Source organism: Nanorana parkeri, unplaced genomic scaffold (assembly GCF_000935625.1).
Source record: "Nanorana parkeri isolate BGI_ZX_2015 unplaced genomic scaffold, ASM93562v1 scaffold1956, whole genome shotgun sequence".
Taxonomy (NCBI): domain Eukaryota; kingdom Metazoa; phylum Chordata; class Amphibia; order Anura; family Dicroglossidae; genus Nanorana; species Nanorana parkeri.
Window position 1 is genome coordinate 152915 of NW_017308224.1, and position 14646 is coordinate 167560.

A 14646-nucleotide genomic window follows, 5' to 3' on the forward strand; every position below is an offset into this window, starting at 1 on the left:
TCTGCTCTCTGCGTTCCCAGACCTGGCTCGGTAAACTACCCACTTTGGATTCTGACCTCCTGGCTTGGCTATGACTACGTCTTGGATGTAACTATTGTTTTGCTATTTTTGTTTGTCGCTATCAATAAATTTGTTTATTTTTTAACCTGCACTTTTAGTTTCAGTCTGGTTGGTTTCTTCGTTCACTGACAGTCTGTATAAAACTGCTTAACTGACTAAATAAGTTTAAAGGGAAACTATGAGGTGAGTGATTTCCACTCATCCTCATAGTTAGAGCCGACCTGTGACAAAGAAGCTGTCACAGGTCGGCTCTATTGATCGGGAAGTGAGCGAATACATACCGTCACTCTCTCACTTTATGATCGTCTCCCTGCAGAGATCAAAATCCCATTCGCACTGCCACGGTCTCAAAACCACAAGGTATATGTGGTGCCAAGGTGACCACATGGATGACGGTCACTGTCGCTCTGATGAAGGATCCCTGTGCGGACCCGAAATGTTAGCAGCGTATGACATTGGGTATTAAATAAACATATCGGTACTTTAAAAAAACCCTTCAAGTGTGTGCCGGTGAATTACTTTTAGTTACTATCCCAGCAGAGATCGGCGACCGTCAGTCACCGCTCCCCCTCCTCTCTCCGATCCTTACCCCATAGTTCTCTTTTAACTATTACATAATATTAATAGTAAAAATGTATATGCTAACTGATATCAACAGCATGAAGTGTATAAGTTAATGTCAACCTTCTACTACAGAATGGGCAAAGCACTGTGAAAGACAAGAATAGAATGGACTAGGCAAAAAGGGAAAGAAATGGTGGGTCAGGCACACTAGAATTTAAATCAGCAGTGGGTGGGTATAGAAAAGAATCACCCCATTTAAAATAATCACAATGTGTTGCTTTGCAGCCTGAAATGAATACAGATAAAGTTTTTGTTTTATCCAGCTGTATTTACTCAGTGCAACTTATAAATGCCTAGAAGCACAGTGAAGTCTTTTATTAGGAAATGGAAGGCACTTGTTACAACACAGACCCTCTCTGGATCAGGATGTCGCTCCAAACTGGATGAAAGAGCCAGGAGGAAACTGGTCAGAGAGGCTACCAAGAGGCCTACAGTAACTCTGAAGCAGTTGCAGGAATTTATGACAGAGTGGTCATTGTGTGCATGTGACAACAATATCACAAATTCTCCACAAATGTGGCTTGTATGGGAGGGTTGCAAGAAAAAAAAGCTGCCACTCAAGAAAGGCAACATGCAGTCATGACTGAGCTTTGCCAAAACGCACCTTGAAGATTCTGAGGCCACATGGCAAAAGGTGCTATGGTCAGCTAAAACTAAAATTGAATTGTTTTGCCTCAACACCAAATTATATATCTAGCAGAAATCCAATACAGCTCACACTCCAAATAAAACCATTCCTACAGTAAAGCATGGAGGTGGAAATATCATGTTATGGGGGTATTTCTCTGCAACAGGGACTAGAGCACTTTTCAGAATAGAAGGAAAAATAGATGGGGGTAAAATACTGTCAAATTCTTGAGGAAAATCTGCTATCCTCTGTCAGAAAGATGTCAATGGGAAGAAGGTTTACCTTCCAACATGACAGTTACCCAAAGCACACAGCAAAAATGACCACACAGTGGTTGAAGGAGAAAAATGTGAATGTCTTTGCATGGCCTAGTCAGAGCCCAGACTGAAACACCATTGAAAATCTGTGAAATTACAAAGACTGCAGTCCACAAACGGTCACCATCAAATGTAACTGAACTTGAGCAGTTCTGCAAAGTCTAGATGTGCAAAGTTAGTAGAGACATATCCCAACAGACCAAAGGCTGTAATTTAAAGCAAAAGGTGGTTCAACAAAATACTGACACGAGGGGGTGATCCTTTTTCCAACTCAGTGATTCTGTTTTTGAATTTGTTTTATTTATTTCTGACCATGTTGGTGTTATATTTTTCACTTGGATGTTATAGGTTGCACTGAGTAAATACAGCTAGATAAAACAAAAGCTCTTCATTTCAGGCTGCAAAGCAACAAAATGTGATTATTTTACAGTGGCGTGATTTTCTTTTCTATACCCACTGTATAATCATGGGATGTATACCTCTGCTTACTGAGTTTAGTAATCTAAACTGCTGAACCAGCAATGCCACCTCTTGCTGGGCATTATGAAGAATGTGTACTAGATTGTACAGAATTAAATTCATTAGTAAGGTACAGCACTAAACATATATTTTCAATTGTGTATTTAGCGTTTTGAGTGGCATTTCTCTTCAATCCTAAATTACATTTTAATATGGGTGTAACAATGGCTTCTTTTTTGCTGTGGTTTTGGGAAAAGCTGGACTGATTTAAATGCCTCTATTAGGGGCTTGGCGCATGGAGCGGTGAGACTTACATCGGCTTGTCTTCCGCTTATTATTATTATACAGGATTTATATAGCGCCAACAGTTTGCGCAGCGCTTTACAATATAAGGAAGACATTACAATCACAATACAATTCAAGACAAGATGGTGAGGAGGGCCCTGCCCTTGAGGGCTTACAATCTAAATGGGAGGGGGAAGTGATACATGAGGAGGTAGTTGAGTGGGGATGAATTGTTTGAGACTGTGATGGTTGAGCAGTTAGGTTGAGGTGGGATAGGCTTCCCTGAAGAGATGAGTCTTTAGGGAACGCCTAAAGGCAGTCAAGGTGGGAGACAGGTTGGGGTAAAGAGTTCCAGAGGATGGGAGAGACTCTACAGAAGTCTTGGAGGCGAGCATGGGAGGAGTTGACAAGGGAGCTAGAAAGCAGGAGGTCTTGGGAAGAGCGGACAGTTAGGGTGATACTTTGAGACCAGGTTTGAGATATAGCCGGGGGCAGAGTTGTGGATGGCTTTGTAAGTGATTTGTTAATATTTTGAATTTTATCCTTTGGGCGAGTGGAAGCCAGTGTAGGGATTGACACAGGGGGGTTGCAGACGCTGAACGGTTGGTTAGGTGAATGAGTCTGCCAGCTGCATTCATGATAGACTGAAGGGGGGATAGCCTGTGTAGTGGAAGGCCAATGAGGAGGGATGAACAGAGAAGTGAGATAAGCCGGAAGAGGTTAACTCAAAGTGCAGCTAGTAAAGAGGGTCGGAGAGTCAAAATATAGTACAAAATTAATAATTTTATTGATTATAAAAATTCTTTGGATAGATTAATTGCACCACTTCAACCAACACCCATAATACATCTAAAAGAATGGTTATTGCAACAACCCGTTCACTCATAAAAAACAGACATGTACTCTTTGGACAAGCTGATTCATGTATTGAATAAGGCCGGATGGTCCTCAAAGGAAACAGCGCTCCGACTTTAGTTGTAATCTGAATATAAATCGGGGGATTTCACTTTTTGTACCTAGGCACCTTAGTTCTATTGTATTTGGATCTTTTCAGCAGATATGAAAAGATTCAGTTCTCAGGCTGATAGTGTAGCCAGTCAAATGTCACAAATGTAACTTTTGCTCCCAATTTAGAGCTGGCAATAAAAAAAAAAGAGGGGGTGTTTCACTTTTGGAGATGCAAGGCTCTTATAGTTACCCTTTGAAGAAGAGGTTTGTCAACCAACTCTGTAACCAGACAATGATGCAAAAGAAGGGGGTTAGACCCACCCGAGAGAGTGGATGGTCCGAGGGGTTAACTATAGAGGGACGAACCGTATGGAATCATATAGAAAATTATTTTATTAAAGTAGAAAAATAATTAAATACAGCCAAGGACTTACTGCAGTGAGTTTAAAAAAACAAACAGATACTAAAAAGCTTGGTCATGGATATGACCAGCGGTGGATTTTAAGTTGACCGTCAAGGTTTGAACATTTATCACACGAATATAAACCATAAAGCCAGCAGACTTGCATGAAACAAGAAAAACTCCGGGTTAAGCCAGGAAATATCAACCATGAAAAATAAAACAGATGATCACATTGGTAATAAGTTGCGACAGTATAACCCTTGAGTGGATATTTAGTAGCGCATCGGTTAGACCCGTGATTGACAGTGTGGAAGTGGGTTATAATTGCTGCCGATTTGTGTATTTGCGTGAATCACTCAGCAGAGCTTCCTTTAGATTGAAAGTGTTCCAGTATCATGGGGTGATTGGTTTGCGGGATGTTGTTTAGTTTAGCAATTAAAGTGTGGTTGGTATATTAATCAAGCCGTGGTTTGTTCATTGCGTTGGGGGACTGATCTGTGAGTCTTCCCCTAAGTGGTAAAACATTAGGGGGAATTTATCTTGGTGGAAAATAAACGTAGATAGAGTTAGTCCTACTCACAGTTGTGAAGTATCAGTTCACCGGCATCTTTCCCTAGTCACTTCCCATGCGTTTGTGGTTTAGATTTGCGGACCGGATCCAGGGTCTCCACTCTGACAGATTCTATGCAAGTTTTGCATGTAGCTGAAAGGTAGCAACGTGGCTCAGTTTAGTTGGTCCCGGGTGTGGATTAATGCTGTCGGTCGGTTCAAAAACGTGCTGTGAATGTAAGGAGACGAGGTAGAGTGTCCTCAGTGCTCTCGGTCATCCACCTGGGTAGGTGTACAACATCTACGCGTTTTGCCCCTCCTCTCGGGGACTTCGTCAGGACGTACAGACCTCTAAGGATAGGATGTGTATATCCACCGTCCTCACCTGTAGGTCAATATTAATCAGGCTTGCTAGTATCGGTATAGCCATTTTCCCTTTATCCAGAACGGAATTATTGTGTTAACTGGGAAGGAAAGAGGGGAGGGGGAGGGGTCATATGTGAGGATACCTACAGGAGATAATAAAACAACACAATACAAACAAATTAAATGGTGTGTTTAATAGGCGGATACCCTCAAAGGTTTCTTAAAGGAGGAAATGTATGAGGAGACGGGGAATCAATCCTTTTGGGAGACATTCACAGAAACACATTTAGGTTAAATTCATTATTTAGACCCATCGGTACCAATCTGTTCAACCTATAAACCCACATTTTCTCTTTTTAGAGAAGGATGGTGTCAAAGTCCCCCCTCCTCTGAGATAATTTTAGTACATATATAGCTTTTACTTTTAGGCCTGTCGTTAAGCCACCATGGAATTCTGAGAAGTGTATAGCTAAAGGGCTGTCTTTGTCCTTCTTTTTAATATCATTAAGGTGTTCCCCAATTCTAGTTCGTAGTTGTCTCTTTGTCTTTCCAATATAGAATTTGTGGCAAGGGCATTCCAACTGGTAAATAACTTTGTTGGTTTCACAGTTGATGAAATTATTTATATTATACGTCTTTGTGCCTTCTGTGTTTTTAAAGGTGTTTCGTTTTTTCCACGAAGGGACAAATTCTACATTTGCCGCAGGGGAACATCCCCTTGGGTTTATTGGGTCCTTGGGATAAGGATTTGGGTCTGTATTCTGAACTTACTAGATTGTCATATTTGGGGCTCGTCGTGCCATTAAGAGGGGTCTGGGACCTACAATTTTGGCCAGACTCGGGCACAATTCCAAGATGTGCCAGTGTCTGTTCATAATACCTCTTAGTTTTTCCCAGCCAGAGCCAAATTTGGTCATCATGCGGGTGTGGTTCTTTTGTTGGTTGGATATGTCCTCCTTGCATTTGTCTTCGAGTAGTTAAATTCTAGTTTTTTGATTCACCTTGGCTTTGCTTCTTTTTAGGGTCCTGTGAGAATAGCCTCGTTCCCTAAATCTTTGGTAAAGTGTTTTGGATTCATCAGCGTAGTCTATAAGTTTGGTGCAGTTTCTCTTGATCCTGAGGAATTGACCTGTTGGTATTCCTCGTTTTAAAGTTGAGGGATGGTGACTCGTGGCGTGTAATAGGGTATTGGCTGCTGTCTTTTTTCTAAATGTTTTTGTGGTTATTTCGTTGTTTTCCACCCTAATAGTTAAATCTAGAAAGGACAGTTGGACTTTACTATGTGTATAGGTGAATCTCAGATTAACGTTTAGTTCTGAGACAAATGACTCTAGGAGATCTTCTCTGCCACTCCAGAGCAGCAACACGTCATCGATATACCTTAGCCAGGTTTTCGCATGGTTTCACCGCCTGAAAACTGAAAGTAATTGTTCTCTAGTGCAAATTCTACAAGTTCCAAGAGAAATTCGTTCTGTCGTGCCATTTCTGGGTAGTGTCTCTGTAGAAAATGTCCTACTGCTTCTAAACCCCATTTATGGGGAATCGAAGTATATAGGGATTCTATGTCTATCCCAACTAATATGGTGTTCTCGTGTATTTGTAGTCCTGATAGTTTGTTCAGAACATTTTTTGTGTCCCGGGCATAAGAGGGTAGTTGTAGATAGGGCTGCAACAACTAATCGACATAATCGATTATAATCGATTATTGAAAAAGAACCATGTCCTTCAGGAGGGAGTCTAGATATTTTCCGAGATTTTCTAAGGGACCCCCAACAGCAGACACAATTGGCCTCCCTGGGGGATTGTTAGGATTTTTATGAATTTTCGGGATAATATAGAAAGTGGGGATGTTGAATTGTTCTATCTGCAAGAAACGGAGTTCTTTGGTTGTGAGTAGTGCTGCTTCTAAAGCTTAGTTGATCTTAAAATTAAAGTCAGCGCTTAGCTTGGTGAAAGGGGAATTTTTTAGTTTAATGTAAGTTTGTGTATCGTTAAGTAAACGTTTTATTTCTGTTGTAATTGATGGAGGTGCCCTCCGCACACCTTTCAGCAGTCCCGGCCAACAATCAAATAAATGGTGCTCGAAGTAACTTCACGGATGGCACCGTGCAAAACACACCAGTCTACGAGTTTTCCACCAAGATAAATTCCCCCTAATGTTTTACCACTTAGGGGAAGACTCACAGATCAGTCCCCCAACGCAATGAACAAACCACGGCTTGATTAATATACCAACCACACTTCTATTGCTAAACTAAACAACATCCCGCAAATCAATCACCCCATGATACTGGAACATTTTCAATCTAAAGGAAACTTTGCTGAGTGATTCACGCAAATACACAACCAATAATAGACGATCCATGGTCTATCCCAAAAATCGGCAGCAATTATAACCCACTTCTGCACTGCAAATCACGGGTCTAACCGATGCGCTACTAAATATCCACTCAAGGGTTATACTGTCGCAACTTATTACCAATGTGATCATCTGTTTTATTTTTCATGGTTGATATTTTCCTGGCTTAACCCGGAGTTTTTCTTGTTTCATCCAAGTCTGCTGTCTTTATGGTTTATAGTCGTGTGATAAATGTTCAAACCTTGACGGTCAACTTAAAATCCACCGGTGGTCATATCCATGACCAAGCTTTTTAGTATCTGTTTGTTTTTTTTAAACTCACTGCAGTAAGTCCTTGGCTGTATTTAATTATTTTTCTACTTTAATAAAATAATTTTCTATATGATTCCATACGGTTCGTCCCTCTATAGTTAACCCTTCGGACCATCCACTCTCTCAGGTGGGTCCAACCCCCTTCTTTTGCATTAGAGCTGGCAATGCTCGGGGTAGAAAACTTGATTGAAGATAAATCTTAGTAGCTCAGAGACTTAAATAGTGGGCCGGTGAGTCATGGAAAATAGTATCACCCTGAGTAATGATCACACGTGGAAGAAGGATCGACCAAACAGTGTGTAATGTCTCGAATATATTGTACTCACGGGTGATTGATTGCTTCACCAGGCAGTCCGTTCAAGAGGTATAGAATGTCTCTATATCACGCTACTCCTGGATGTCCTCTTTAATATTGGTTAAATAGTCCACTTGGAGAGAAAATCAAGGGTTCTTGGATAGTTTCCTGATGTATGAAATGATGTTAGAAGGTCCCAAATGGTTTTGATTTTATCGATGGGGAAATCCTTGTCGCGCTGTTTTGTAATCCAAAACCGGGAAGTTAGAAACCTGACATTCAGGTGGTCAGTCAGCTTAGCGTCCACTACCGGATGGCGCGTTTCGCCCCTCCTTTGTTCTCAGGGCTTCGTCAGATCAGGGCTTCGTCAGATCAGGATCAATGACTTTGTTGAATGACTTTCTCTGCTTGGCCGAGATACGCACCACCGCTCGCAATTTCATCCCCGATGATACCACTCACCCTTTAACTCAATGGGAAGCCTTAAAATGTGTGGTCCTTGGCATTTTTATTAAACATGGCTCCTGCCTTAAGAGAGCTAGATCCGCCCGAACAGCAGAACTCTTTGCGTCTATTGCAACGCTCGAGGACTTGCATAAATCTACTCTGCATGCTGGGGCCTACGTGGTATTGTCCCGTCGTGAACTGCTGTCTATCTTAGATTTCTATATCACGAATGGAACGAGATAGAGCATGCAAATTGAGATATGAGTCTGCTAATAAATGTGGCCGACATTTGGCCAGAACTTTACATCCCCGTCCTCCACCTGCTTTTATCCCTTTTTTGTTTCTGATAGTCGATCTTCTAAGCTCCACTCCACGACGGGTATTGCAGGCGAATTTTGTCGCTATTCCGCTTTATACAACCTCTTGACCCCCCCTTCTTCTCCATTACATGGACATACTTCCGAATCTTTAGACAACTACATTGAGCGTACTGCCCTTCCGACACTAGATCCTACTGTACTTCTTGAGTTAGAATCTTCCTCCTCTAAGACTGAAGTTGACATCGCAATCCACTCTCTTAAGACTGGTCAATGTCCCGTGACGGATGGCTATTACCCCCGGTTCTATAAAGTTCTTGCTGATCTTATCTCCCGGATTCTAACTCGCACCTCCTAACTCTGTGGACGACACTCATCCTTTTCCCTCCAGCATGCTAGAGGCACACATATGCGTTATCCCTAAGCCTGGCAAAGACGCATCACTATGCCAGAATTACAGACCGATCTCATTGCTTAATATAGACAACACACTCTTCTCAAAACCTTTATAGTGCTTCGTCTTTCCCCTTCTTTGCCTTTTCATCATCAACCCGGAGCAATTTGGATTTTTCCACGGTAGGGAGGCTAGGGACAATACCACTAAAATGATCCACTTGATCTCTTGTATCCATAAACATAAAACCAAGGCCTGCTTTCTGTCCGTTGATGCTGAGAAGGCCTTTGATTGGGTGGATTGGCGATTCCTGCACCTCGCTTTGCTCCAAATTGGTCTAGGCCCTGCCGTTATCTCTAGGATCATGTCCCTGTACTCCTCTCTGACGGGCCCAGGTTATGGTGAACGGGACTTTCTCTGAACCTTTCTCAATCTACAACGGCACTAGACAGGGATGTCCCCTCTTCCCCCTTCTATATGTCATTGTTATGGAACACTGAGCGCAGGCCATACGCTCGAACCCGGACATTCACGGCATTCCAAATCCCTCCTTCCATCATAAGATGTCTATGTTCGCGGATAATTTGCTTTTATATCTTACCCATCCCCACATTAGTATCCCAGCGTTGTTATTGGAATTTAACAGATTTGGTCGATTTCAGAAACTTTTAAAGTTAACATGTCTAAATTGACAGCCCTGAACCTAACTTTATCTTCCCCCACTCTTTCCCTTTTACGCAAGAACTTTCGCTTCCAATGGCAATCTCGGTCTCTTACCTGGGAACTGCAATCCCATCCAACTTGTCAAATCTCTTTCCATTGAATTACCTACCTATCCTCAGTTCTTTGCGTCAGGCTTTTGAGTCTTACCATTGCGATACGATATCACGATTCGGTAAAATCGATACTTTGAAAATGGAGACTTAGTTTCATCTGGAAAAAGGGTTATTCACGAGTACGCTATAAGACACTGTTAAGCAGACACAAATCGCAAGGTGGGATGGGCCTGCCCGATTTTGAAATGTACCACTGCGCCACACTCATAGCCAGAATTTTGGATTGGTTTATGTCCTCTCCCTTGCAGTCCAAACCTTCGGTGCTTATTTAGCAGGATCTATGCCCAGTGGACCTTAGAGCCTTACCATGGACCCTTCCCCCCACTATGTCCCTTCAGCCCTCCCCCTTACAACTACCGCGCTAAGAACTTGGCACGATATGTATCCCAAGCATTCTTTCTCCACTTTGCCTAGCCCTCTCTCCCTCCCTATTTGACAACTGCTTGTTTCCCGTCGGTATTGCTATCCCTTCTGTTGGGGGATACGTGAGATTTGATTGGCCTACAGCTAGAGACTTCATTCATCCTTCTACTGGACGGTTTGTTGTGCCGGTTGCCCGCTCATCTGGTCCTACCGCTAATTGGCTCTTAGGCCTACAACTGTCTGGCTTGTATGTTGGAGATGCAACGAGGTTAGTGGCACCTACTTACCCATTTGGTGGGACTGTCACTTCATTTTTCCTTTTTGGCAAAAGATTTTTGAAGTTTATAACCACATATATGGGGATACCTTGCCACCTTCACCTGCTGTGGCTTTGTTATCCCTCTTACCAGGCTCCTGTAAAACCCAAAACAATATACTACTGAGACATATCTTGACCGCGGCCCACCAGGTTGTCCCCCTTTTTTTTGGAAACAGTCGGTTACGCCTCCCCTCTCCCTGTTGGTCAGTCATGTCAACGATATCATGCGCATGGAAGAGCTCCTGGCGGCTGACACTGATACCTTTCCTAAGATTTTGTACCAATGGAGTGTGTGGCTGCATTTCTCAGCTTCACCGGAGCTCAACTTCTTTCTCTGACCCTACACGTCCTTTAACAGGTGTGATATTTCTTGATTCCCTATGAAAGCTCTATAGTCATGAACTGACCCTCCCCAGGGTCCCCTCTCTTTCTCTTGCACTTTCCTGTCTCGCTATCTCTGTCCTTACCTGTAACAATTTTTTCTTCTATCTTGTCTCTATTTTCCCCCTGTTGACATCTCTTGCCCGTCTTCTGTCACAAATGTTTGAACTATTTGTTTGGATAATCTCTCAAACAGTGGCGACCTCCTTCCCCTACAGGTCGTTCCCTGATTGGTTATTCTAAGTCCCTCCCATGGATCCGCCCTGAACAGCCAATGTTCTGATACTATTAGTGTTATATTTTTTTTTCCTGTATCCTCGGACCTTTCCATTAAGTATTTACATGCTTATACCTCAACTGCACCGACCTCAACCTGTATCTCGATTTTGACATGCCTAATTGAACTTCCACATGTCCGCCCCCTGTTACCACTGCTGGACCAAATTTGTTGTGTATTTTTTATACCTACTTTACTTCTGTAAGGCATGTTCGAATTTTGTGCAATCTGTCAATAAAACTGATTCAAAGTTTATTCAAAAGAAACCTTTACAGACAGAATTGTAATCTCATGTTACTGTGGTTCAACTTTTCTTTTTGTACAGATGGGTGAATAGCTGATGGGATCTCAGGTTTTTAAACCAGATAGATGTTATGTTATAGGTGATTCTATAAATAGGCATGCATGCCTAGTGACGTGATGGCTGCATTTTTCAATTTCTACGTCTTCATTTATACAAGCATTAGGAAACAGGCGATTTACAAGCACTTCTTTCAGCTATGGTAGTCCTGATACAGGGCATTTTCACAAGTACTCTTGAAAATGACCCAAAACTAAAGGCCAATAACTGCCCTTGACATTTTTTAACTGGATCGGCTGCCTGAGTTTCCACACTTATAGGGACCTCAGGCAGCCTGCCGGGTACTTGGCAGTAGCTGTCTGTGACAGCGCCCTGGAGTGGCCTGCCCGCAGCGCCCTGGAGTGGCCTGCCCGCAGCGCCCGGTGAGAAACTACCCTAAAATCATTAGTCTGTATTGTTTTAGAAAAAATGTCACATGTCCCTTTTAAGAAAAATTATTGATAATAGGTATTGATGAGTACCTGAGAGAAAGTACTTGGTCTTGAATAACTAAAAAAAAAAAAGAGGTCGCCGGAGCTGGACGAGTAGCAGCTTGCGCCGGTTTAACCACTTCCCGATCTTCAGTTGTAAGTAAACGGCCGGCCGGGAGCTTCTTGGATGTGAGTGGGCGTTTTTAGACGTCCTCACTCGTCCCACTCGTGCACGCTGTTTTAAAGTTTGTCATGTTTGGTGTCTATTTACCTGACGTGACCCTGTCTTTTTTATTTAACCAAAAATATGGGTAAGAATAAATGTTTTTTAACAACATAACGTAGGGAAAACATATATATTTTATTACATTTACGGTACTTTTTGCATTATATAGTAAAAAATAACCCCCCCAGTGGTGATTTTATACCACCAAAAGAAAGCTCTATCTTTCCCAAAAAAAATTTAACATAAATTGCACGGCTATAATCCGGTCATGCTGACTGGTGAGATTTTTGACTGACTGATGAGACACCCTAAAATTTTTCAAGCCCTGTCCATTGGACTGAATACAGGAAAATATAAAGCATAGTGCTGATTTCTTGGCTTCACCACCAGCACAAGAGAGATCATTGTGGGAACATCTTATGTAAAACTGCCGAGACATACAGTAGTACCAGCTAGTGAGAATCTTGTAGCCTGTTTCATGGACAGCACGAGAAACTGAGGCCTTGTGAGCTAAAAAGGGAATGTGCTCTCATTGCGTAGGTGTAAACCTTGTCTCCAGGTCATTTTCTCACTTCAAAATGAAAGGTGGCACTCCGGAGGTAGGTAAATTAGATAAGAGAAAGTAAGCCCTAAACAGGTCATGGTCAGTACGCGCACCCTCTTTACAAACCTCCTGCAAAAGGAGTAATCGCCTGCACAGGAGAAGAGTTGCCTTAAAATCCTTGCAGAAAATGATGAAGTTGCTTGGCTTGCCATCGTAGGAGGGGTGAAGAAATCATAGTTTGTCAGTCTTGTAAGGAGGGAACACCGGAAGGGACCAAAAATGAGTAACTGAACTTATTTATAGAACTGAAAGGTAAGAAGGCACTGTCCTTGACACCAGGGGGGAAGCGGGGGTTTCCAACAACGGGACATAATCGAGAGGCCTCAACCAAGGGCAAGTATCTCCTGAGTGCCCTTCAATACCTGTAGGGTTATTACCGATTATGAGATGAAGCTTTTGGTCCAGACATGAGAGAGGCAAAGAAGAAAGAGTTTATCCTAACTGAATCCAGTGTTTTCCCAAAGTTATGTTACACCATTGGAAGACTAGCCATGTGAGTAGCCTAGTGGTACTTAATTGCGTCTGGGAACCCCATCCCACCTAGAAACTTCGGCAAAGCAAGATGTGATTTATTTAGCCTATGTGAAGCGAGGGACCAAAGAAAGGAAATTAAGTCCTTCTGTATCGTTTTCAGAAAATCACCTGAGATTTTAACTGGTAAAGTTTGAAATAGAGAAATCGGGGGAGCACATTCATCTTCAACACACTGTTCCAACTGGAGTGTTCCAGCAGTCCACCTACAAAAGGTCCTGTCTAGAGTACAGTCTTATTAACTGACATCTACAGCCGTTAGAGGACCTTATACAATTTTACACATTCAGAGAATTGGTTATTGTACTTTGCTGACCATACAACATGTAACTGGGTTGTGTCCCATGTATATGTGCCTGTTTCATCTTGCCCCGCCCCACACACACACACTCAACTTTGTGTAGTCGGCCTCTATAGCATGAGATAGTACTGTTTAATGATGCATCAAACTGTCAGGGGAAGTTGATTTAGGGAACATACAAGTTGATAGAAAACCACTGTCAAGTAATTTTATTATTATTATTATTATTATACATGATTTATATAGCGCCAACAGTTTGCGCAGAGCTTAACAATATAAGGAAGACATTACAATTCAAGACAAGATGGTAAGGAGGGCCCTGCCAATGAGGGCTTACAATCTAAAAGGGAGGGGCAAGTAATACATGAGGAGGTGTCATTTGACAAACTATCTATGATGATCTTAGGATGTACACTGTTGCAACTTAATTTTCAGTTTTCTATTCTATTATCTATTCGTTGGGTTTGGTCACACCAGAATAAGACAGCAGAATTCTAGGAGTAGAAGATAACTAAGGAGAGGCAGTAGGTAACAATAGTTGGCACACAGGAATGTCTGTCCTTTTCTGAAATCTTTATATATATGATTCTGCACAGAATTGTTTGATGTACTTTTGTGTATTTAATTTTCATTTTTAACAAGCCTAAAAACACATTTGGACGGTGGGGCGTGACCTGAACGGAGAACGAGATGGCCGCCTAACTCCGGAGCTCCTGAACACTTGCACCGAACATTAGCTCCTAAAGCACTCCCGAGGACGACATGGGGAAGATTGGCCCGCAGTATCCACCGGGAAAACAACCTGCACCGAAAGGGACCCCGACCCACACCCAGGTACCGGACATATTCCGTACCCAACGCCACGAGGCCTCGGATACACTAACCCCCAAGATGGCCGCTACAGACTCCCGCACGCCACAGGCCCCGTTCTCGGAACATGGGGAGACAGCGGTGCGGGACTGCATCAATCAACTCCCTACCAGAGCCGACCTGTCCTCGATCGCAGAAGATATAAAATCAACTTTATACTCAGCAGTGAAGGAACTGCGAGAAGACATCCGCGACATCGGTCACAGGCTGCAGGTGGTGGAGAGGGACGGAGCAGCTAGAGATGCGGCACTCCACAGGCTCAGCTCACACCAAAATGCCACCACACACTCCCTGATCACCATGCGGAGGCAGCTGGAAGACCTGGATAACCGAGGCCGCAGGTCCAACATCCGAGTCCGCGGACTCCCGGAATCGATCGCACCAGACTCAGTGCCCGCCGCTCT